We start from the raw sequence: 22,899 nt of genomic DNA on the forward strand, positions 1-22,899 counted from the left end.
GGAGTTCTCATCACAAAGGAAAAATTGTCCTAGTTCTTTAATTTTGTATCTGTATGAGATGGAGGTTCACTAAATTTACTGTGGTAATCATTTCATGATGTAGGTAAGTCAACTCATTATTCTGTACACCTTAAACTTACACAGTGCTGTGCATCAATTATATCTCAATAAAACTGGAAGGAAGGAGGAAAGGGATGGAGGGAGGGAGGGAGGGAGGGAGGAAAGAGGGAGGGAAGGAAAAAAACTGTAATCCAATGACAGGCAAAATCTTTTAATTTTGTCTTCTGGAATAAAACTCTAAATTTTTGAAAGTTTTGGGCATCGTTGGTGAGAGGAGAGTATTTTTGGCAAGAAATTAACCAAGATCAAGTCTCTTCTGCTATCATTTCCACATCATGTGGCTTACCATTAATATACTAATCCTTCCTGAATATATTATATATACATACATACAATATACATTTATATATATATATATATACACACCTAAACACATATACATACTTATCTCATCATTTAAAAGTTAATTCCTCCCCAATTTATTATACATATGTACATATATAAACCTTTTATATACATTTGTGTATACATTTAATAGAATGCCAACCAGAATCCTAAGGGACTGGGTTGGGAATAGGGGAAAATGATTTAAAAGCTCATATGGAAGAATAAATGGCTGCAAACTGACTGGCAGGACATTTTTTATGGTTTTTTTTTTTTGTTTTTTTGTTTTTTTGCGGTACGCGGGCCTCTCACTGTTGTGGCCTCTCCCGTTGTGGAGCACAGGCTCCGGACGCGCAGGCTCAGCGGCCATGGGTCACGGGCCCAGCCGCTCCGCGGCATGTGGGATCTTCCCGGACCGGGGCACGAACCCGTGTCCCCTGCATCAGCAGGCGGACTCTCAACCACTGCGCCACCAGGGAAGCCCATGCGAGGACATTTTTAAGGGAAAAAATAGTGAAGACTTATCTTACTCAATATTAAAAATTACTGTAAAAATACTAAAACAAAAATAGTCTAGTATTATTACAGGAATAAATACATAGATCAGTGGAGTAGAATGGAGAGTTCAGAAATAGATCCAAAGATATATGAGAACTCGGCACGTGAACAAAAATTCCACAAAGGTGGAATTTCAAATCTTTGTCAAAAGGTTGGATTATTCAATATATGGTGCTGACATAATTGCTAACTATCCAAACAGAAGCAAAACTAGATCTTTACCACATACCATGTAATAAATACAAATCAGAATAAGAATAAAAGAAAATTTAGAAAAGCTTATATTATCTTAGAGTGGGGGAAACCTTCTGAAGCAAGATAGGTAACCCAGGAACCATAAAAAAAAAAAAGACAGACATACACTTAAGTCATTTTTTAAATCTTAACTTTCTGCATGGCAAAAGAGACCATAAACAAGGTGAAATATTGGGAGAAACGGGCAAAGAATAGGAATAGAAGAAGAAATCTAAATAGCCGAAAATGATGAATTATGTAATAGGTTGTACAGTCTCATTAGTAGTCAAAGAAATGCAAAATAAAATACCAGTTTTTACCCATCAGATGGGGCGGGTGGAGATTAAAAGGCATTTATATCTAGCGAGGTTGAAGATCTGGGGAAACAAGCATTCTTGTATACTGTTGGTAGAAGTATGTGACAAACTTTTTGGAAAGTTTGTAATGTCAAATTTTTAAAATATCAAATAAATAACAATAAGTAAATGCCAAATAAATAAATGTCAAAATTAAAAATATACATGCCTCTTTTCCCATTGGGGAATCTATTCCTTGAAAATTAAAGCACCAGGGCTTCCCTGGTGGCGCAGTGGTTGAGAGTCCGCCTGCCGATGCAGGGGACACGGGTTCGTGCCCCGGTCCGGGAAGATCCCACATGCCGCGGAGCGGCTGGGCCCGTGAGCCATGGCCGCTGAGCCTGTGCGTCCGGAAAAAAAAAAAAGAAAAAAAAAAAAAAAAAGAGAAAATTAAAGCACCAATACTTAAGAATACTTGAGTACAAGCAAGAATGCTCATTGGGACATTTCAATAGCAAAACAATGGCAACAAATTGAATCTCCACCAACAAAGGAATAGTTTGAATAAACTATAGTTCATTTATCCATATAACCAGGCAATACAATGTAATTAACATTACACTTATTTTAAAAGAATGCTAAGGAAAAAGCAGACCTTTACAATGAAGAAATCTGGTAGTCACTACCTTAACCAAATCGTCAAATTACTTGGAGTAGAACAGTCTGATGTTATACAACAGAAGTACACAGAATCATCTACAAACTATTCTTACCAAATATGGAAGTTTTTTTTTCTACTTGCCATTGCCAAACGTTTTGCCAAATTCCAGGAAACAAATAGACTAGAGGAACGAGTTAAACACCACCCTGAGGAAATAATCAGACAAATATAAAATGTGGGATATTCTACAAGACAACTGAACTGATCTCTTCCAAAGGTTAAGATTAAAGGGGAGGGACCTCCCTGGTGGCACAGTGGTTAAGAGTCCGCCTGCCAATGCAGGGGACACGGGTTCGAGCCCTGGTCCAGGAGGATCCCACATGCCTCAGAGCAACTAAGCCCGTGTGCCACAACTACTAAGCCTGCACTCTGGAGCCCACGAGCCACAACTACTGAGCCCACGAGCCACAACTACTGAAGCCCGCACACCTAGAGCCAGTGCTCTGCAACAAGAGAAGCCACCACAAAGAGAAGCCCGTGCACCACAACGAAGAACAGGCCCCCCTCGCCGCAACTAGAGAAAGCCCGCACACAGCAACGAAGACCCAACACAGCCAAAAATAAATTAATTAATTAATTTTAAAAAAAAGGAAGTGGGGGGGAAGGTAGGGAACTATTCTAAATTAAAAGAGACTAAAAAGGCAAAAAACTAAAACTGTAATGTGTAAACTTATTGGATTCTGGTTCTAAAAAGGTAGCTATAAGGATATTTCAGGCACAATTAGGGAAATTTGAACATAAACTGGATATAGGAAGATAAAATAGAATTGTTGATTTTTTAAGGTATGATAATGGTCTTGTGGGTATGTATGAGAAGGTACTTATTTTCCTAGAAAAATGTCCAATTTACTCTGTCTCAAATGATTCAGAAAAAAATATTAGGTTACACTGTTACCCAACTGCCATTTTTGTATGTGGCAGTTGAGTATTGGCAACTTTACATGGCACGTCCTGATAAATGGGGGAAGGGGAGCATGAACACAGATATAGTAAAACGTTAACAGTAACTGAATCTGGGTGAAGGTTATATAGGTATTCATTACCATTATGTCACCTTTCACAATAAAAACTGAAGAGAATAAGCAGATCTACGTCCACTGGCCTGGATGGAGAGGTGACACATTATTTGTTTTTTTTGTTTGTTTTTGTTTTTGTTTTTTTTTTTAATGCTAAGAAACACATATAGAAGAGACCCATCAATGAGTGGAATGGGGACTACATATACATTTCTATAGATATGTCCAACCATGAAGAAAAGTGTTCATTGTGAATTAAGCTATTAATATTGTTTATCTGAATAGAGGAGGTAGAGGAAAAGATTAATAACATTTGCTTTATGTACCTATGAATTGTTTCACTTATCAAAATAAGAATGTTTTACTTGTGGAGCTTTTGAAAATCTAAATACACACACACACACACACACACACACACTCACACTTACATCAAATCCCAGAAATCTGGGGGATAGATTGTTTTTCAAATAGGGGTTGAGAAATGGAATACTCCCTGTCGTATCAGTAAACAAAGGATGTCACAGTCACCCGAGATTGCAGCCACCAGCCTATGGTGAGCTGGTGAGCTCTGAGGGAACTCAGGAAGGAAACAAAAACACCTGCCATCTAGCAGCCATCAGACTGCAGCCACTCCCAAGGACGGTGAGCCCTGAGGGAACCCAGGATAAGAGTTTCTCAGGATACTGGCCCCAGGTAGCTGAGGTGCATATCAAAGGAACGATTTTAGTGAGCCCAGACTCTTGCATCTTCCCATACATAGAAAAGCACTAAATTCCTTGAGACATCTAGATTTCTTTTATTAACAGTAATCTTTTGTTCCTACTACCTGCCCTTTGTTATAAAACTCCTATATATCCTAGCTCCCCCCTCGCCTCCTCGGAGAAGGTCTCTCAGGGCTACTTGAGATGCTGCCTCCCAGGCTTGAAGTCCTAAAAATTCCTGCCGCATAAAAGCGTAACTCTCAACTTTGGTTGTGAATTTTTTTTTTTAGTTGACAGGGTCTACAAAGATATCTCCCAGAATTTTTAACCCTGTATTTTCATTTAAGTCAGGGGTTGGCAAACTATATCCTATGGCCAAATCCACCCTCTACCCATTTTAGTAAATAAAGTTTTATTGGAACACGGCCACGCCCATTCACTTACATGTTGTCTATGACCAATTTCACGATCCAATGACAGTTGCTGAGTAGTTGTCAAAGACTGTATGGCCCTCAAAGCTCAAAATATTTATTATCAGGTCCTTTGTGGAAAAAATTTGCTGATTCTTTATTTACATAGTCATCTTAACTGATGTCCTGGGTCACCTGGACTGCCTTATAATGGAAGGCTATTCTCCTATTTCTGTGTGCTAGTTTTCAGATGAATTTATAATCATTTCGACCAGAGGTAAGACCGCTTGAATTGTGACCTAGTGAAAAAAGAATATAGGTAGGCTTAAAAAGTAGCTTCAGAAAAGCAACATCACCCTTTACTTTAAATTAATATTGTGTGGGACTTCCCTGGTGGTCCAGTGGTTAAGACTCCACGCTCCCAAGGCAGGGGGCCCAGGTTCGATCCCTAGTCAGGGAACTAGATCCTGCATGCCGCAACTAAAGATCCTGCATACGGCAGTGAAGATCCTGCATGTGGCAACAAAGACCCTGTGCAGACAAATAAATAAATAAGTACTTTTTAAAATTAATTAATATTGTTAATTTAACTGTTGTGGGTATACTTTGCTAGTGTTTCATATATGTTGCTTGATTTGGCCTTATAAGAGCAAAAAGCAGGACTTATAACTGATGTTATGTTAGCATATAACAAAAATAATTTAACACTACAGTCCAAGAGACTTTTTTTCTCTTAAAAGGGTCTGGATATGTTTGTCTGAAAAGCTCCATAATAAAAGTATAAAATTAATTAATCATATAATTAAAGGAACTGTAATTTACTCATATTTGAGAAATATTTCCTTTTAGTGTTGAAATCACAGCCAAGAAAACTGAAGCTAAGAAAACTCTCTCTCTAGGTCTAATTATGCAGGCTGAAGTACTGATTCGAACTTGCTGTATTTGTTATATATTTAAATAATATACTATAGTATATAAAGGGATTTCCTTCCTTGGATTTCTTTTTCTAACAAGAGACTCAACTTCCACGCGTAGGTTTAGCCCCATCTTCCCCTCTAATTTAGAAAGTGGCCTATTCTAAACCATTTCCAGACTCCCTCCCATATTTTGAATTTATAACTGAGAAATAAATTCTTTTTACCTTCCCACACAGTCCAAACACTTCACACACAATTCACAAACACTACACTAACACTCAGTTGATATCCTAAACTTGAGATCAACACACACAAATGCTTTCAGCTACTAATGGAGATATTTTAAGGCTGACTTTTTCTCCAAGCAAACTAAAACGCAGGATTTTTTTCAAGGCCATTACATTTGGGCATATTTCAAACACTTCTGAAATGAGCACTAGCAAAAATTAACTTCCACAAGGACCTTGTAACAGACACATCCTGCAAAATGCAGTCGGATTCCATTGGCTCTGCCTCTCAGCATGCTCCTCAACCTGAGAAGCCAGAGTGAGGCGAAGCAAAGATGCGTGTCTGCAAGGAAGATGATGCAATAATCATGTGTCTACAATTCCATTATGGTATAATTAATTTTAATTACACATTAAATTCTGCCTGAATTAAAAGACTCGCATAGCTTGAATCTTGTTTGTGTTGCCTCTAATTTTACCATGTTATTTTGAGAAATGTAAAATAACAAACCTTCTAAAGCAAAATGGTGACTTGAGGGACCCTGTTCTTAGGGGCTCTTAAAAGCTCAACAGTAGTCAGCCCAGCCCATTTTTCCCATTCCCCGAAGACCAGGTGAGGGGTGTTCTGCGTCCCTTTCTCCCATTCCCAGGCTCAGAGGCAGTCAGCCGGTGGGAAAGGAAGTGCGGATTGCATAGCCAGTCACGTGACAGCAGTGGGCGTCACCCACCCTGCTCCTTGTGTTTATGTTTCTCTTCATTGTTCTGAAGACACGCTAGAGACTTGGCGTTTGCTCCTTTTCCGTGCACCATTGTGAGAATTTCCTGGGTTCTCTTTCAATCTTCCCTCTCTTGCTTCCACAGGCACTTACTAACCTTTTTGGAGCTTCTCCAGGCACACCCAGCAACTCCCGCAAGAGCAAAGGATCTTCTTAGAAGGCGGAAAGCTGCACCCACGGCAGCACCTTTCTTATGGTACGATTCAGACACAGCCTGTATTATCTGTGAGGACAGTATCATGAGATCGTTTCTCCATTTGTACCTACTGAACCATGGTGCAAATGAGGACTTTTTCTTCTCTCCTGTGGAGACAGGAATTCCAATGTTCGACATCTTGCTGAGGGGAAAGAAAAAAGTCTGGAACTATAAGAAAGCCTTGGTCTCTAGAAACATAAAAACCGAGTTGTGGTTTATACGTTTTAGCATGGCACATTTTGACACTGAGAAGGACAAATTTTGCTTCTCTTTAAACAGAAAAGAAAAGAAAATGTTCACTAAGAGCCATGCACCTAAAGTGGAACGCTACCAACAGCTCTATGCTCTGTGTTACATGAAAAACTCTCAGCAGAGGAACTACAGCAAAAGTGGCAAGAAATGCTGGCCAATGCCCTCTGGAAAGGAGGAAGACATCAAACACCTGCCGTGAGAAGGATGATGAAAGTGTATGGCGACTAGAAAACAGGAGACACCACATGCAAGCTTTATCCACTCCATGAAGCCCAGCAGCATATCCACATCCTTCCTAGATAACGTGGTGAAGTGGGACATTACTCCGTGCAGGGGCCCTCAAAATCCCAGAGAAATGTACGAACTTAGTCTCGTTCTTCTTGATTTCCCTGCATTTTCCAGGGTGGCTATTGAATCATAAAGCTTCCCTTAATAGAAGACATACCATGTTCATAGATTGAAGGACTGGATATTGAAGAGATGTCACTTCTCCCCAAGAGAGGCCAGAAACAGATCCATACATATACTGTCACCTGGTTTATGAAAAAGGTGAGGGCTGTTGTAGTACTGTTAATATACTTTTTCCTTGATCTGAGTCCTGGTGACATCAGAGTGTTGAATCTGTGAAAACTTAACAAGCAGTACATTTAGGATATGTGCAGTTTTCTGTTTGTATATTATTTTTCAAGAATAAGTTTATTTTCAATCCCTTTATGAGAGAGGTCGAATGACATTTTTCAAAGATTAAACTGTTGGTGTTCAAAGCAAAGGAAGAAAAAGAAAATATTCAAAATTTGGATGAATTCAACAATGATCTGGCTCTTAATTTCTCTTTTAAAGAGTTTTAAGTAGTTTGCCTCTTTTAACTATCTAGGTACTATTTGTTTTTCTCCATTTGTGCAATATTCTGGTCTCTTTTCTTGGTCTGTTTATCTTCCCCATTCCTTTTTCTACCCATATACTTTAAAGCAAATGAAACACTATTGATTAACAAGTCTTTTCTATCATGCACGTAAACGTAGTGCCCCAGCATCCTTTCCTCCAGACACTGTATCAAGCTTCTTTGTTCACAGAAGACTAGAACAATTGCACTGAAGGAAAAATATAACTTAATAAGTGCTAAAAGGTCTCATTTCAAATGTTTCCTCTTTGCCCGCTAAGAAAATTCTTCCCCTGTCTTCGCATAGAGCACACAGTTCTTCCTAAAGGCCAATGGTAGTGGACCTGTTACACCTTCTGTGGTGAAGTCACTTATCTTTAGCTGAATGCTTTCATGGATAACAATTAGGTTTTGCAGGGCACCTTGTAAGCAAGCAATAATCATTTATTACTTAGCTCCATTTGGAAATCTGCAACCCAAGGCTCACTGTAGTCAATAAATAGTGGAAAAAAGGGCATTCTGGCATGAAGACTGTTTATATGTTATACTGGATTTGTGCTCATATTCCATTAAACTTATTGAAGAGACTTGGAAATTTGATTGTTTTCTATTTCTGAAATTCTAGTCACCTGCAGAACCATCCCCAAACAGCAAGATGTACGGCTCTACATATCATGTGTGCCTCTGCAAAATGAGGGGCATAGACAATGGCAACACAAAGATATATTAAAAAATACATAATGTAACTTGTCTTAATATACTTTTCTGAGTCTAAAAATATGCCAGACCAAAAGAAACATATTTACATAAAAAGCAGACAAGGTCAAATAACAAAGAAAGCCCTTAATTAGTTGTAATCAACTTTAATTTGCATACCGTATATAATTCCTAAATGATTGTTAATAATAACTTTATATAATGGACTTCCAATTTTCATGAAAATGGCACATTTTGATAAGCAGACACAAAACCCTACTACTAATAAGGTTTAATTTGCATACATTAGACTGATTATCCAAACAAAAGGATTACAGTATTACTTCTCCATACCTTTATGTCCTTATTATGCACATTTATTAACTTCACAAAAGCTAGCTGTTAGTGACAAACAATAGCCATGGTTGAAAGAGAAATCTAAGGGATGAATAAGGTACATTTTAATGCTAAGGAGCAAAGTTTATACATCGTGAATGCTGAATTTAACTCTTTGTTGGCTAAAGACGCTTAAATTCCACAAGGGGTGCTTAATCCTCTAAATAAACCACCTTGTATTTGTTACCTGAGAAAAAAATTCCCTAACACACTTCATCTCTCCATTTTCATAACGAATTTATCTCGAGCTAAGAAGTCCCGACACTGTAGTATGCTGAGAATTCATGAACAGCCAGAGATTTAAGCTTTAAATGTGTAGTTCTAGAGTGCAGTGTTAATAAATATATTTCAACGAGCTTAGTTTTCAACCGAGTAAATAATAATATAGGTGGCATTAGTATTGATATCGGTTCCTAATGGTATCATTTATACCCTGCAATTAAAGTTTAAGTGCTAAATAAAGCATAGGAGATCTGGGTTGGCTTTTCTTATACGTGAACACAAATGAAGCTCACGAGTGTTTGGAGAAGAGCCAAAAAAACTTGCAACTTCACCACAAGCTACTTCCGGGGTTTTTCTCCACGCTTTTGCTACTTGGCAAGATACAGAATTAGAACAGCAGGAAATGGCTTCCAAAGAAGGCAAGATACACTGGAAGCCCCAGGAACTGAACTGAACACCACCGAGGTTAACTCTGACCCTTCTGCACATAATATCAAAGATAAGAGCCATCTGGTAGAAAGGTGTACAGCTCAGTATCCAGTTAGATTCTTGCTAGTGTTGTGCTGAATGTTCTATGCTTAAAATACAAAAGAAAAAGACATCTTGGCTGAAGGACAAAAGGCTTTAAATCTTCCCGTGTTTCCCATAAACTGATGCTCTCTGCTCAAGAGTCCCAAAGCACTACCAAGGGCTGGGTTAGGAAGGGGATGCGTTTTAAGTGACAATCCTGCATTGAACAGGATCCTCCAACTTTCCCTCTTGCATTTCCAGAACCTAGAAAATACCCGATTCAAGGGATGAGTTCAATACCCACTTGTCAAACGAATGAACACTGTACAGGAAATGCCGGCTCCAGGATGCCCTGCTCTACTCCCCAGCCCAGATGCAGCTTTGCCAATGGATGTTCATCGTCTTTATTTGATCACGTGTTCTAGGAGTTTCCCTCAACTGCTACAGGTATTTGAGGTGAAACATCTCTAAACCAAAATAAGACCAGAGGCTAATAGCGAATTTCGCTCATCAAAGTGAACAAAGGAGTTCCAATGAATTCTGTTTCTCCCAATATGGACTTAGAGGCTTTAAATCAATTTCAAATTGGACAAGTAGCAGGAAATAGTCCTCCACCATTTGGCGTAACAACCACCACGCAAGACCCATAACAAAGCAACCAAACAAATGCTACTGCTCTGAATAGAGCCATTACCGAGACCCCAAATTAGAGTAGTCAGAAAAATGCTCAAAATACCACAGTGAAACAAGAATTGTTTTTACCATTTGGTTAATAAACTGACATAAAATGGTGATAGTGTCTCTAATCAATACTATTTTGCCAACCCCAAAGTCATTATCTGAATGTGCCCAAGATGTCTGCATTGAATTCAGCGGGGTCACTACATACAGAACAACACAGAACTGTGGTCCTGAAAATAAATAAATATTTAGACGGCAACTTTCTTTCCACCGACTCAAAGGCTTAACATGTTAATCACAGTATTATGTCCTCAATTATCTCTCTACGTGTGGATTTTCCAATCGGGGAAACTCTGGCCCAGCCTGGCTCGGGGCACGTTCCTTCTAGCCAGGAGCAGAGCTGGGGGAGGGGAGCGCAGACCCCTCCTCCCTCCCAGGCAGCCGCTCTTTGCGCTGCTCCACCAGGCCACTGAGAGTGAGGCTGCACTTCTGGACCCAGACCCATCACAAAATCATAACACAACAACGTGAGACAGGAAACGAAGCGGGAACCTAACTTCCATTAGCATTTCCTTTGCTCAAACTGAGAGCACATACTCCCAAAGAAATAAATTCACATTCCAGTTCTCTTTCTACCTTTTCTCTGTGCATTGTGGAAGAGAAATAAAGATCTCTTTGTCAGTTCAGATGGGCGGCTTTTCATGTGCGATGCTGCAGAGCCGAGAGCACTTCAGACTCTGCAGAGAACAAAGGCCAGCTTGCCTACTTACCTGATTATGGAGAAATGTCCATCTTAGCACTGTCTTCGCCTAATACACCAGCTGCCACCGGCATTCAATCACATTCCAGCAAGACTTCTAACAAAGGTATGAAACCCACCTCAAATTTGAGAAGATAAAAACTCATAAAATGAAAACATATGTAGATTATTGTCCTGTTAATCCCACCTTCCAATCCCCCAATCACTGGGGCCTAAGGGGGCTAGCTAGAGCTGAAGCCAGGCTCCAAATGAGTCATTTGAAACATTCAAATTCTATGCATGCCATTGTATCTCATCTACTTGCATGAGAATATAAATGCATTGTACATTAGTTTGCCTGGGATATGACGCTACTGAACCTACCATCTTTAGCGTGCTAATGCCATTATGTAGTATTTTCCCTTCCTCTCAGTGAAGACTTATCCAATCTGCTTTTCAACCACCACAGTATTCTCTAAGAGTTAAAAACTGAATTACTTCGTTGAGGTTAAGAATGCTAGATGGAAGCAAATCCTTCTGATGAATTTCTAAATGCCGTTTAGAAACAAGGATGGGAGCTGGAGATGGTAAATTTTGTGCTTATTATTTTCTTTCCTTTCACTTAGCCCAGGATTCCAGTTTGTGAAACTGAGGTGTCCTTACTGCATATCCAAGTGAGTGAGTTTTTAGGAAAAAAAAAAAAAAAAAAGCATTTGGCACACACAGAGCTGATGTCATCACACCGTCTGAGAAAACTATATATCCAGGGACATTTTACCGATGCCTGGGGTGATCATGAATCCCACTGCACCCTGGACAGTCCTGGTTTTTGCCTGTTGTCCTGGAGAACTATTAATAGCACCCCTTTTCACACTTCAGAGAGTTCTGGTTTGGATGATAAATTATATAGTCCATTTAAGTTATTTCCCATCAGTAGCATATGTAAGCAAGTATTGGGTAACATAATTTATGGATGTCTGTGTTGAGGGTCCTTCTCAACTTCTAAAGCAGAAGTTCAACTTCATATTGATAAACCATACTATTGAAACCAAGCAGGACCCTGCGGGGCCTTCCTAGATACAAAAGCCCTTATGTGTCCCCCATTTCTTGTTTGTAGGAAAAGGACTTCAGCCTCCTAGACCTTCCCTGAGTTCCAAAGGGCAGATTCCAACAGTTGCTAATCAGGGAAGTGAGGGAATGCAGGAACAAAGGAGGAGCAGCTAAGAAACAATAGTGCACCAGAGATGGGGCGGCATCCTGGTTCCTCCTCAAGGAATATACACAGCAGTATATCTCTGAGTCCTTCTGCAGGAACTAAGGCCCCCACCCAGGGGGAGGATGGTAACCTCAGGCTGAGCATAGGATTCCTGGAGCACCGCCCTGTTACCTCACCACCAACCAATCAGAAGAAAGTCACACAGCCTGGAGCCCTCACCCCAAATTTTGCCTATGAAAACTTCTCCCCCAAAACCATCAGAGAGTTCAGGTTTTTTGAGCACCAGCCACCTGTTCTTGCTCAGCCCTGCAATAAACTTTCTCTGCTCCAAACTCTGACACTTCAGTTTGTTTGGACTCACCGTGCATTGAGCACACGAACTTGCGTTTGGCAACACCATACTGATACTTCATATCAATATTTCATATTGACACTAACATTTTAAAATCACTTTCAGGTACTTTGATTTTTTTTTCTTCTTTTGGATCCATACAACAAGACCCCTATAAGTGTGAGCAGAGGTATTAGTATCCTTATTTACAGCTAAGACAAGGATCATTGATGTGCATAAGACCAGACAGTAAGTCTTCTTATTCCTACTCTAGAGGCGCTCTTTCTAGTAAACTATAATAGAAACCTATGGAAGAGAATTGAGATCTGACTCTCTTTGATACAGCATTCAGCTTATTATTCTAAGTTTTAACTCAAGCTTACTTTCCTAGCAAAAGGAGGCCTTGGAAACAAACCCTACAGTTTTTTTGTGGCCTGACAATGACCGTTTCACGAGAATTGAATTTCCTATCTCTCTGGATCAAATAAAATTACAACCCGAGATTAAAACAAGATCTGTCCATCAGATTAAAACAAGACTTTTAAAATTATAACGTGAGTGAGGTTTGGACAGTAGAAGGAAAGGGACTCAGGGCAGTGTTTATAAGGCTTTACATGTGAATTCAGACAAGTTGTTAAAGTCTTGAGGCTCTGTCCTCTAGATTAAAGAGAAATGGATCACGGCACAAACATTTTCCACCATGGGCGTTTCCTAAAGCATTATCTAGCTAGTGGTTTCTTTACATGCATCCTAGAGGCATTGGGACCTAGGTCACCACAGAGCACTGAAGACTGAACGTCCACTTGCCTTGACTTCCAGGACACCGGGCCCTCCTGATTCAACCTCTCTGGCCACTCTCCATCCTTCTCTACCAGACTTTTGAATTTGTTCATTCAACAGCATTCCTCACAGCTTGGTCCTAGACACTCCTCCCTTCTCAGCCATCAGTAGAAGCTATCAACTGGCAGAGGTGCGCCACTTCCAATACATGTGTTTTGTTTGGCCCTGATCAACTTTTTAAATTGAGCCAACATTTAAAACCAAGACATTTTGTGGTAAAATCCAGATTCCTGGCCTCAGCTGAAAAATCCCTATAATTATGATACGGCAATATACAGCTGGAGTAGACAGTCCCAGTCACTGACTCAAACAAAATATGCATGTGGCCTACATTCTCATATGTTACCTGCCTGGCCCCTATGGGCACTGGAGTTTGCAATCGCTGTTCCACACACCTACCACGGCTTCAGGGACCATCTTTCTGCACACCAACAATATCCATTTGGACATTTTCTGATGCCGAGCTCCACGCACCTGCGTGTCCTGAGGTCCAGACTACATATCTGTGTGTCCACTAAGGTCCAGACATACACATCACATGTCCTCTGTGTTCACCCTTAAACATATACGTCCTCTGTGGTCCAGCGCCACATATCCAGCTTCCTGCCCAACATCTCCAATTGAGTGATACAAACAAGGACATCTCATATGCACCATCTCCAAAACTGCTCTTTCTCCCAAATTTGACCACCAGTGTGGTTTATCTCAGGAAAAAAAATTATTATTTCAAGCTAGACATCTGAGAATCAGATCAGACACCGCCTTATCCTTCAACCTCTACATTCAATAATCACCCAGTTCTATTGATTTACCTCCAAAACATCTTTCTAATGCTTCCATCTTCACTTTATCCACCTTGAATCATACCACCATTTCCAACCTGTAACTATGCAGTCATTTCCTAATGGGTCTTCCCACATGCATACCTGCAGCCTTCCAATCCATTACCCTGATTAAAATTTCTCAGTGGCTTCCCATTATTTTGCATCCTTCAAGAGGACCTCCAAATCCTTTATGAGCTGACCCTCTAAATACTTTCAGTACCGTTTTCCCTGAATATTCTCCTCTACAACTTCACTGGCTTTCTCTCAGTTTTTTGAAGACGCAGCATTCTTTCCTGATGCAAGGCCCTCAGACAAATTCTCTCTCCCTGACACTTACCACCCACCTCTCCCCGTTTTGACCAGGTCAGTCTTTCCCAAACTGTTTCACTACCCTGGTAGACATGTGTAATGTTTGTAAAGCACGCTGGGGGAATAAATAAGACCATCCCCAGCTAAAGACGACCATCCTTGAGTTCTGCCCCAGCCCCCAAGCCTGGCTGCCCCCGAGAGCTGAAGACAGCAATTTCTCAGCTGGCCTCTGTAACCCACGTTCATCACCGGGCCCCAGCACACCTGTTGGGAGATACTTATGGCTCAAATGAGTGATTCTCAAAAAGTGTGGTCCCTGAATTGGCAGCATCAGTATCACCTGGGAACATGCTAGAACTGCAAATCAGCTCCACCCCAAACGTACTGAATTAGAAACTCTGGGGTGAGGCCCAGCCCTCGGAGTGTTTCAAATGATCTGGCTGATTCTGATGCACACTGAAGTTTAAGAACTACTGATCTAGATAACATTGCTGATAATTCCAGCTCATGTCTCACACTTCGTCTAGAAAGTCTTCTCTGACCTTCACAATAGGTCGGGTCCCCTGCTGTTTATTTTCATAGCACAAAGTACTTGTCTCTCACAATACATAACGCAGGTATACCAATTAGTTATCTGTGTTTCACGTCTTCACAGCACACTGTAATCTCTATGAAGCTAAAAACCAATTCTGTCTTATTTACTTTGATCCACAGTGTATGGAGAAAAGAGGGAGAGGGCGCTTTAACAAGAACAAGGAAACATTCCCCTCTATTTGACAAGTCCTCAAGGCTTTAAAAATATCGAACTTGACATTCTCTGCCTAGACATTTGGAAACCTAAGTCCAAGACCTTATTTTAGGTTGAGTGCACAGAACGTGCAGCTAAAAAGGAGAGACTCACCAACAAAGGCGGGCGGCTGAGATTCGGCAGTGTGATATTAACTGCTGCGTGATGGGGGAGAGGACTCACCAGCCGTGGGCCTGCCTGCGTGCTGCGGGAAAGCGAGGTCCTTTTAGCCATCCTACGGTTCTTGCTCGGTGGGGAGCCCAGAGCCCTTCTGGCCCCAGGCCGCATGTGCATGTCCTCTCTGGAAGTCAGAAGCCTCCGGGCCACCATCCTACTCTGCACTGGTTGAAGGGACTGTCCCGGTCACAAACAGGACCGCCCACTAGGGTTCCACTGGTCATTCTATCCCCCAACCTGCTCCTGGGCTGGGGAACAGAGAGCTAACCGGTCTCCAGCCTGCCCACACGCTGTGGACATGAGATCCCTTCTGGCCACCTTACAGGCCTGCCTTAGAGTGGAGCCAAGAGCTCTTCCGGTTAACAACCTGCCCGCGTGCTGAGGAAGGGAGAATCTTCTTGGCCACTGTCCTTCCTCCCTGCTGGTGCGTCCGGCTCCCTTCCGGCTACCCACTGGTCATCACTGCGGAACCAATTCGAGGCCCTTCTGGCCACCAGCCGGCCTGAAATCCGTGGATCCTTCAGCAGCCCAGTTTGCGGCAGACGGGAGAACTAAAACGCCTTCCACTCTCAGGCCTCCAGAGTGCTGTGGAAGACAAATGCCTTCTGGAGATTCTTTCCTGCGGCGCCCTGGTGTCCCAGAGGGCCTTCCGGTCTCCAACTGGACACCCCGCGTGGTTTCCAAGCCATTCGGGGCCCCAGCCTCTCTGCGTGCTGGGGAACCTGCCCAGAGCTGTGCACTGGCCTCACGTGCTTTAAAGCCGAGGACCCTTTGTTCCTTCAACACCAGCCGCATTTCGAGGAAGCAGGAGCCCTCTCGGCTACCATCGTACCGGCATCCTGGTGTCCCGAGAGCCCTTCCTGCCAGAAACCTGGCCACGCACTAGGGTTCCCCCACGTCATTTCGTCCCCCAGCCTGCCGCGGTGCTGGGGAAAAAAGGGTTATGCAGCCATCAGCCTGCTCGTGTGATGTTGAGTGGAGAGAGCACTTCTGGCAACTGTACAGGTGTCCGGTACTGGGAAGCCTAGGGCCTCTCTAGCTATTACCCTGCCCGTGAGCTCTTGAGTGAGCTCTTTCAGCCACCATCCTTCCGGTGCACTGGTAACCCGGGGGACCTTCCACTCACACTCTGACCTCGCGCTGGGGCCATGGACCCTTCGGGTCACCAGCCCGCCCACCTGCCACGGTACCCACCTGCACGTGTGCTGGAGGACTGGAGGCTCTTTCGACTGTCAGCCTCCCACGTGCTATGGAATGGAGAGCCTTTTCAGCCCTTGGGAGGCCCGTTCCACCTGCCGGCCCCAAACCCGCCAGCAAGCTGGTGCTCAGGGGTCCCTTACAGCTTGCACACGTACTGGGGTCACAGGAGAGTGGGAGCCCTCGGGGCACTAGCCTGCCCACTTGCTGTGGAATCTAGAGCCCTGTCGGCGACCATCTTTCCTCCCGCTGTTTCTCCAGGGCCCTTGCTGCCACTATCAGTCCCGCAGTCAGTCCTTTGTGCTGGTGACCTGGGGGAAACTTCAGGCCAGCAGCCAACCACCAATAGGATACCGGGAGTTCTTTTGGATCTCAGACTGTCTACTTGCTGCAGAAACAAGGGTCCTTATAGTGCAAAAGCAGCCATAGACCATATGTAAATGAATGGGCGTGGCTGGATCTGGCTTACAGGTGGGGTTTTTTGGTTTGGTTTGGTTTGTTTGTTTGTTTGGTTGGTTTTTGGCCGCACGGCATGCAAGATCTTAGTCCCCCAACCAGGGTTCGAACCTGTGCCTCCCGCAGTGGAAGTATGGAGTCCTAACCATTGGACCACAGGGAAGTCCCCTCACAGCTGTATTTTCTCCTCCAGTAACCTATAATACTAGAACTCTCTAGTTTTAGCCAGGCATATAGCTATACAGAATAAATATTACAGTTCCAAGCCTCCCTTGCAGCTAAGTGATGATGTGTCTAAGTTCTGGGCATTGAGATAGAAGAAGAAGCAACGCATGTGACTCCTAAACCATGCCCCCAAATGGAAGAGACACAATCTCTCCTTCCCCCTTCCCCTTCCCATTGGCTGCAATGTTGAGGAGAGCCAACCTGGGTCATACAGATGAAGGCAACATCCTAGGGACAAAAAAGCAGCAAGACAGGAGACTGGGACCTTGATGACTTCCTGGAGTAGAGCCACCATATGAGCTCCAACTCTTATATGAAAAAGAAATAAGCTTCCAATTTGTCTAAACCACTATTGTAACTGAGTCACACGCACTTCAAACCATATCCTAACAAATGTGCCTGATTTCACCAGCAATTAAGGAGTGAGGTCAATTCAACTTCTCAATGACAAATAAAAACCGAAGACAGGGACCCAAGCACAAGAGTGGGTATGAGAAATATCTCTTGGATCTTTTGACTTCTCTCCATCCCCTCTGCTACTATCTTCTCTTTTAGACCACTGTCCGCTCACCAGCTTAAAACCTCCAATGTTTCCCATTGCTCTTAAAACAGAGACCAGACTCAGAAACATGACCTCCTAGTTCTCTCATCTACCACGCTCTCCAGCCTCATGCACACGGAACTCACTTCATCTCCCCACTCTAGCTGCACCATTTTTTTCCCCATTGTACTTGCCGTTGCTCCTCTACGTGCTGTCACCTCTGCCTGGAATGGTCTTCTTCTGTACCCTTATCCCTGAGTTCACCGAAGCTTACCTTTCAGACCTCAGCTCAAACATCACTTCCAGACCTGGACCTCTGTGATTCGGCAAAGGCCATGTTATAGGCTCTCCTGGCACCATGAACCTGTTTGTCAAGGGCTTGCCTCAGTTACAGTTTTCCATTGGCTTTGTGATTCTTTGCTTAACTGTAAGCTGTGTGAGGGTAGGAACTGTGTCTAATTTTGCTCACCACTGTAGCCTTAGGCAGGGTTCCCACAAAGTAGGAAAATGAATCATCATGACATAGGCCCCTATTGCAAGGGCAAGGTAACGTGCTTCATAATGGAATTTGGACTTGCCCTATGTCACTTAGGATTATCGGCTGCATAGAATAGAAAAAAAAGACAATGGCTTAAATCAGATAAGAAGTTTCTTTCCAACCCATATAAAATATGTGTGGAAGTAGGAGGTTCAGGACTGGAGTATTCTAGCTCTATGAAGTTGCCAGGGATCCAGGTACCTTCCAGCCAGCCATTCTGCCATCCCTAGGATGCGATTCTTGTTGTTATGGTTCAGTCTGGCTGCTAGAGCTCCAGCCATCACATCCGTTCCAGGTAGCAAATTTGAGGAATGGAGAAAAGGGCCTGCCCCCTTTTTTTTTTAAGGTGACTTCCTAGAAACACGGAACAACACGTCCTTATCCAAAATTTAGTCAAATTGGCCACTCTTCCCTGAAAGAGAGGCCAAGAAATGTGGTCTTTCAGCTGCACTCCAATGTGTCCAGGTAAAAATCGGTGTTTGGTTACTAAAGGACATAGGGAGTGCTTTCTCTCCCTAGTAAACTGCCCTAAAACAGTGGCTTAAAATAACAACAACCAAAAACTAAGTAAAAATAACAATAATCATTTTGTTCTCTCTCATGGGTCTATGGGTTGAGTCGTCTCAGCTGGGCAATTCTTCTGCTGGTCACACAGATTTGTAGTCAACCATGATGCTGGGACACGTGGGCCCCTCTCCCTCTCATTATGGTCTCATGGCCTCTCCACTCCACGTGATCTCTCTCCAACAGCATGGCCTAAAACACGGAGCAGAAGCTTCCAAACCCTCTCAAAGCTTAGGCATAGCATCACTGCCCCACCTTCTATGGGTCAAAGCAGTCAAAGGGCCAGTCCAAGTTCAAGAGGAGGAGAAATAAACTGCACTTCTCTATGTGGGGAGTGACGGAATTTGCAGCCGTCTTCAATCCTCCACCAGGAGAATGGATATTTGGAAACAATTAGCAGCCTTTGTCTCATGTCCCTTCAAGACAAACCACCTAAGAGACAAAGAGAGGAACCACTGCTGTATAAAACTCATGAAAAGAAACACTAGCCATTATGCTTAGAAGCTAAAGGAAATCAGAGTAAGACCAATGAGGGAATTCCCTGGCGGTCCAGTGGTTAGGACTCGGTGCTTCCGCTTCAGGGGGCCTGGTTTCGATCCCTGGTCGGGGAACTGAGATCCCACAAGCCATGTGGCCAAAAAAAAAGAAAAGAAAAGAGTAAGACCAATGATAATCTCACAGTAACCTTCAAGCCAGCTCTTCATAAAGCCCTAGTAGGGCTTCCCTGGTGGCACAGTGGTTGGGAGTCCGCCTGCCGATGCAGGGGACATGGGTTCGTGCCCCGGTCTGGGAAGATCCCACATGCCGCGGAGGGGCTGGGCCCGTGAGCCATGGCCGCTGAGCCTGCGCGTCCGGAGCCTGTGCTCCGCAACGGGAGAGGCCACAACAGTGAGAGGCCTGCGTACCGCAAAAAAAAAAAAAAAAAAAGCCCTAGTAAACATTTAAAACACTAACTGCTGGTAGAATAATCTGTGCCCATTAACAAGCAATCAAGAACAGACAATTCATAGGAGAGGAAATACAACTGGCCGATCGCCACGTAAAATACTTGACCTCACTAATAATGAAAGTAACGCACATAAAAACAACAATAAGCTATTAGGTTTTGTTCATCAAGTTAACAGTATTTAACAAGATTGAAAATACCCAGAGTTATCGATGGTATTTGTGGGTGTATAAAGAGGAACGATCTTTTTAAAGGGCATTTTGTCAACATCTATAAAGTTTAATCCGTATGTACCTTTCAATGGAACAATTCCAATCTCGTCGATAGTTCATAAAAATTATATGAGTATTCAAATATATATATATATAATATGTATTTCAGTATCCATATAGCACAGAGAATCAGCTAACTTCTATTTAGCATCTGCGATGTATCACTATGCTGCAGGTACTTTTATTATTCCTGCCTTTCGGGTGAGGAAACTGAGTCCTGAGAGGTTAGTTAGGTTGTCTCAGGCCACATAGCCAGAAAGCAGAAGGAATGGGATCCAAGCCAGGTCTCCCTGATTCCAGAGCCGAAGTTCTTCCGCACTGCACATTCTCCCCCAGACATCCTCAAAAACCTTCCGAAGCTTGACAGATACGCACTGCCTCAGGATGACCTTTCTTCTCATTTATCCTTGCCATCTTACTGGTAGTTTAAGCCACTCAGAAGGGCAAGAGATAGAACTGCTGGGGTGAGGGAGGAATATTACCCAGCCTGGAGTTAGAAGAACTAGATTCAAGGACGTAGCTATTGAAGTAAATGAGTTTTGAGGGGGAAAAAAGCTATAATATGTAATGCTGGCAAGGTTGTAGTAAAACTGATACATTCATATATTGCTAGTTGTGGAGTAAATTGGTTCAACTGGTTAGAGAAATTTCGGGCAACATTTCAAAACAGACATGAAAACCTTCACACTCTTTGATCAGTAATCCCATTCTTAGAAATTAAAGGAAATAATGCAAAAGGATAGTTAAGCGCACAGGGGGTTTCATTATAATGTTATTTGTAAAAACAACAACAATTAAAATAACAAATGTCCAATATGGGGAAATGATGAAACAACAGACTGAGGCTTTGTATTTGGCAAGAACCACAGCTGTTCACCTTTTTTCTCTGAGTCCTTTGGCTCTTCAAGCCCCGATCCTCATACAGCCCCGGATGCTTGTGTTAAATAAAGCAACAACAATCAGCAAGGCACGCAGAGGTCTGCACAGCCAGAATGCAGTCAGCCCAATGTTTTCTTCACATCAAACAAACCGAGAACGCGCTCCACCTGCCCTCTTTTAGCTCTGCATAAGTCTCCACTCTTTAGCACATTTGCTGTTTACGGTTGCAACTCCCTCACAGTTTTCTCGTCATTTCCAAAATGTTTTCTCCCCTGAAGTTGTGCATAAGCTTACGGCATTCAGGACGCCCGCCAGGGCTCTGAGAGGCGCCGGGGCCAAATCACAACTTTGCTAACTGCGAAGCCTCGCCAAGAGATGACCTCTAACTATAAGAAATACATCAAATGGTGACTATGTTTATTGATGTCAAGTTGCATTTTTTTTTTTTACAATGAGCTGTGTTCCAAGAGAGCCAGCATTCTTTCCTGGCCAATGCCCAGCTCTGCAAGCTGCTTACAAACTACACGCACAGAGTAGAACTGGTCCTGGGAGTTTTGTCCGAAGGGCCCACGAGAAGCTGTTTGAAAACACTGAACACTGCGGGGAGGCTGCCAGTTTCGAGGATGGTGTGAGGTAGAACAGTCATCATCGTGAGTGAACAATTAAGGGATGGAAACAATACACCAAATGCTTTAGAGAGTTAAAGTGTTCCCTGCCCGATGGCCGCATGTTCCATGACATCATTTTCTTTGTGTGCTTATGGCAATTTTTAAATTGTCCTTCATTATAAATTGTGTTTACAATATAGGTGACCTCCTTTTCCTACATTTTCTAATACTGCCAGGAAGTGATGATCTAGGTGTCTGAATCTGGTATACATCTTTCTCTTGGATACTCTCTTTTTTTCTCCATTCTACCTTTAAGATTTTTCAAAGTTACCTGCTTTTCTACAAAAACTCTTTTTATAGAAGGTAGCTGAGAGTAGAGAAGGGGCGTGATTCACAAGTCCCCAAGTGTCGTCTCCTGCCTGCCCCCGCAAGCTGTGTGACTGTGGACAGGTCAGTTCACCCCTCTCTGACCCTCAAGTTACTCATCTGTAAAATGGGCAAGATTCACAGAGGTAAGGGATGCTGACTTGAGTCTGACCGCCAGGGTTCACATCCTGGCTGCAGCTCTGTGACCTTGGGCAAACTCTTCCCTCCGGTGCCTGGCGTGACCAACCATCCTACTTTGCCCGGGAATGAAGGATCTGCAGGGCTTTCAGTGTGAAAACAGGGACCAGCTGGTCACTCTTTCTGTACCTACATTTCCTCAGCTGTAAGAGAGGGATTATAATAGAACCACCCTCCTAGGGCAGTCGTTAGGATTAATCAATCATTGTGTAAAGCACTTAGGACAATGTCTGGCACGTGTCGGCTGTTATTCTCAGGACTGTCTTCTCTCCTCCATCCCCCTCATTTACTACTTCACCATCTCCCTTTCTCCTCTCTTCTATTTAATAGCTGAAAGTCTTAAATATGATCATATTTAGTACTAAACCCGACGTGCTATGAAAGCCTTTGTTTCACTTACCACTACAGACAATACCAATGATGCCTTCAAAATGTTGTTAAGCAGTTTAATAGAGCTCTCATTGGAATGTCACAATCTTCAAAGCTATAGCTCAATCTCCCTTTAGTGTAATGCAATAAAAAGGTTACTCTAACGTCGTTTCCTTTATGTAAATAACACCAAAATGCTTCAACCCAAAAGCTGGAGAAGAAAGGAGGAGGGTGAGGAGAAACAGGCAAGGGTTGGTCCATAATGGGCAGCATTTCCTGGGCCAGTTTCCCTTCCTGACTTTGATGAAACATTTCCAGATGAGATCTTTCTGCATTCTTTGCAGCGGGAGCCGATCCTGAAGATGGGATGCTTTGGAAGGTGGG

This window comes from Aethalodelphis obliquidens, unplaced genomic scaffold (assembly GCF_003676395.1).
Source record: "Aethalodelphis obliquidens isolate GAN/ISIS:26980383/991018 unplaced genomic scaffold, ASM367639v1 scaffold107, whole genome shotgun sequence".
Taxonomy (NCBI): domain Eukaryota; kingdom Metazoa; phylum Chordata; class Mammalia; order Artiodactyla; family Delphinidae; genus Aethalodelphis; species Aethalodelphis obliquidens.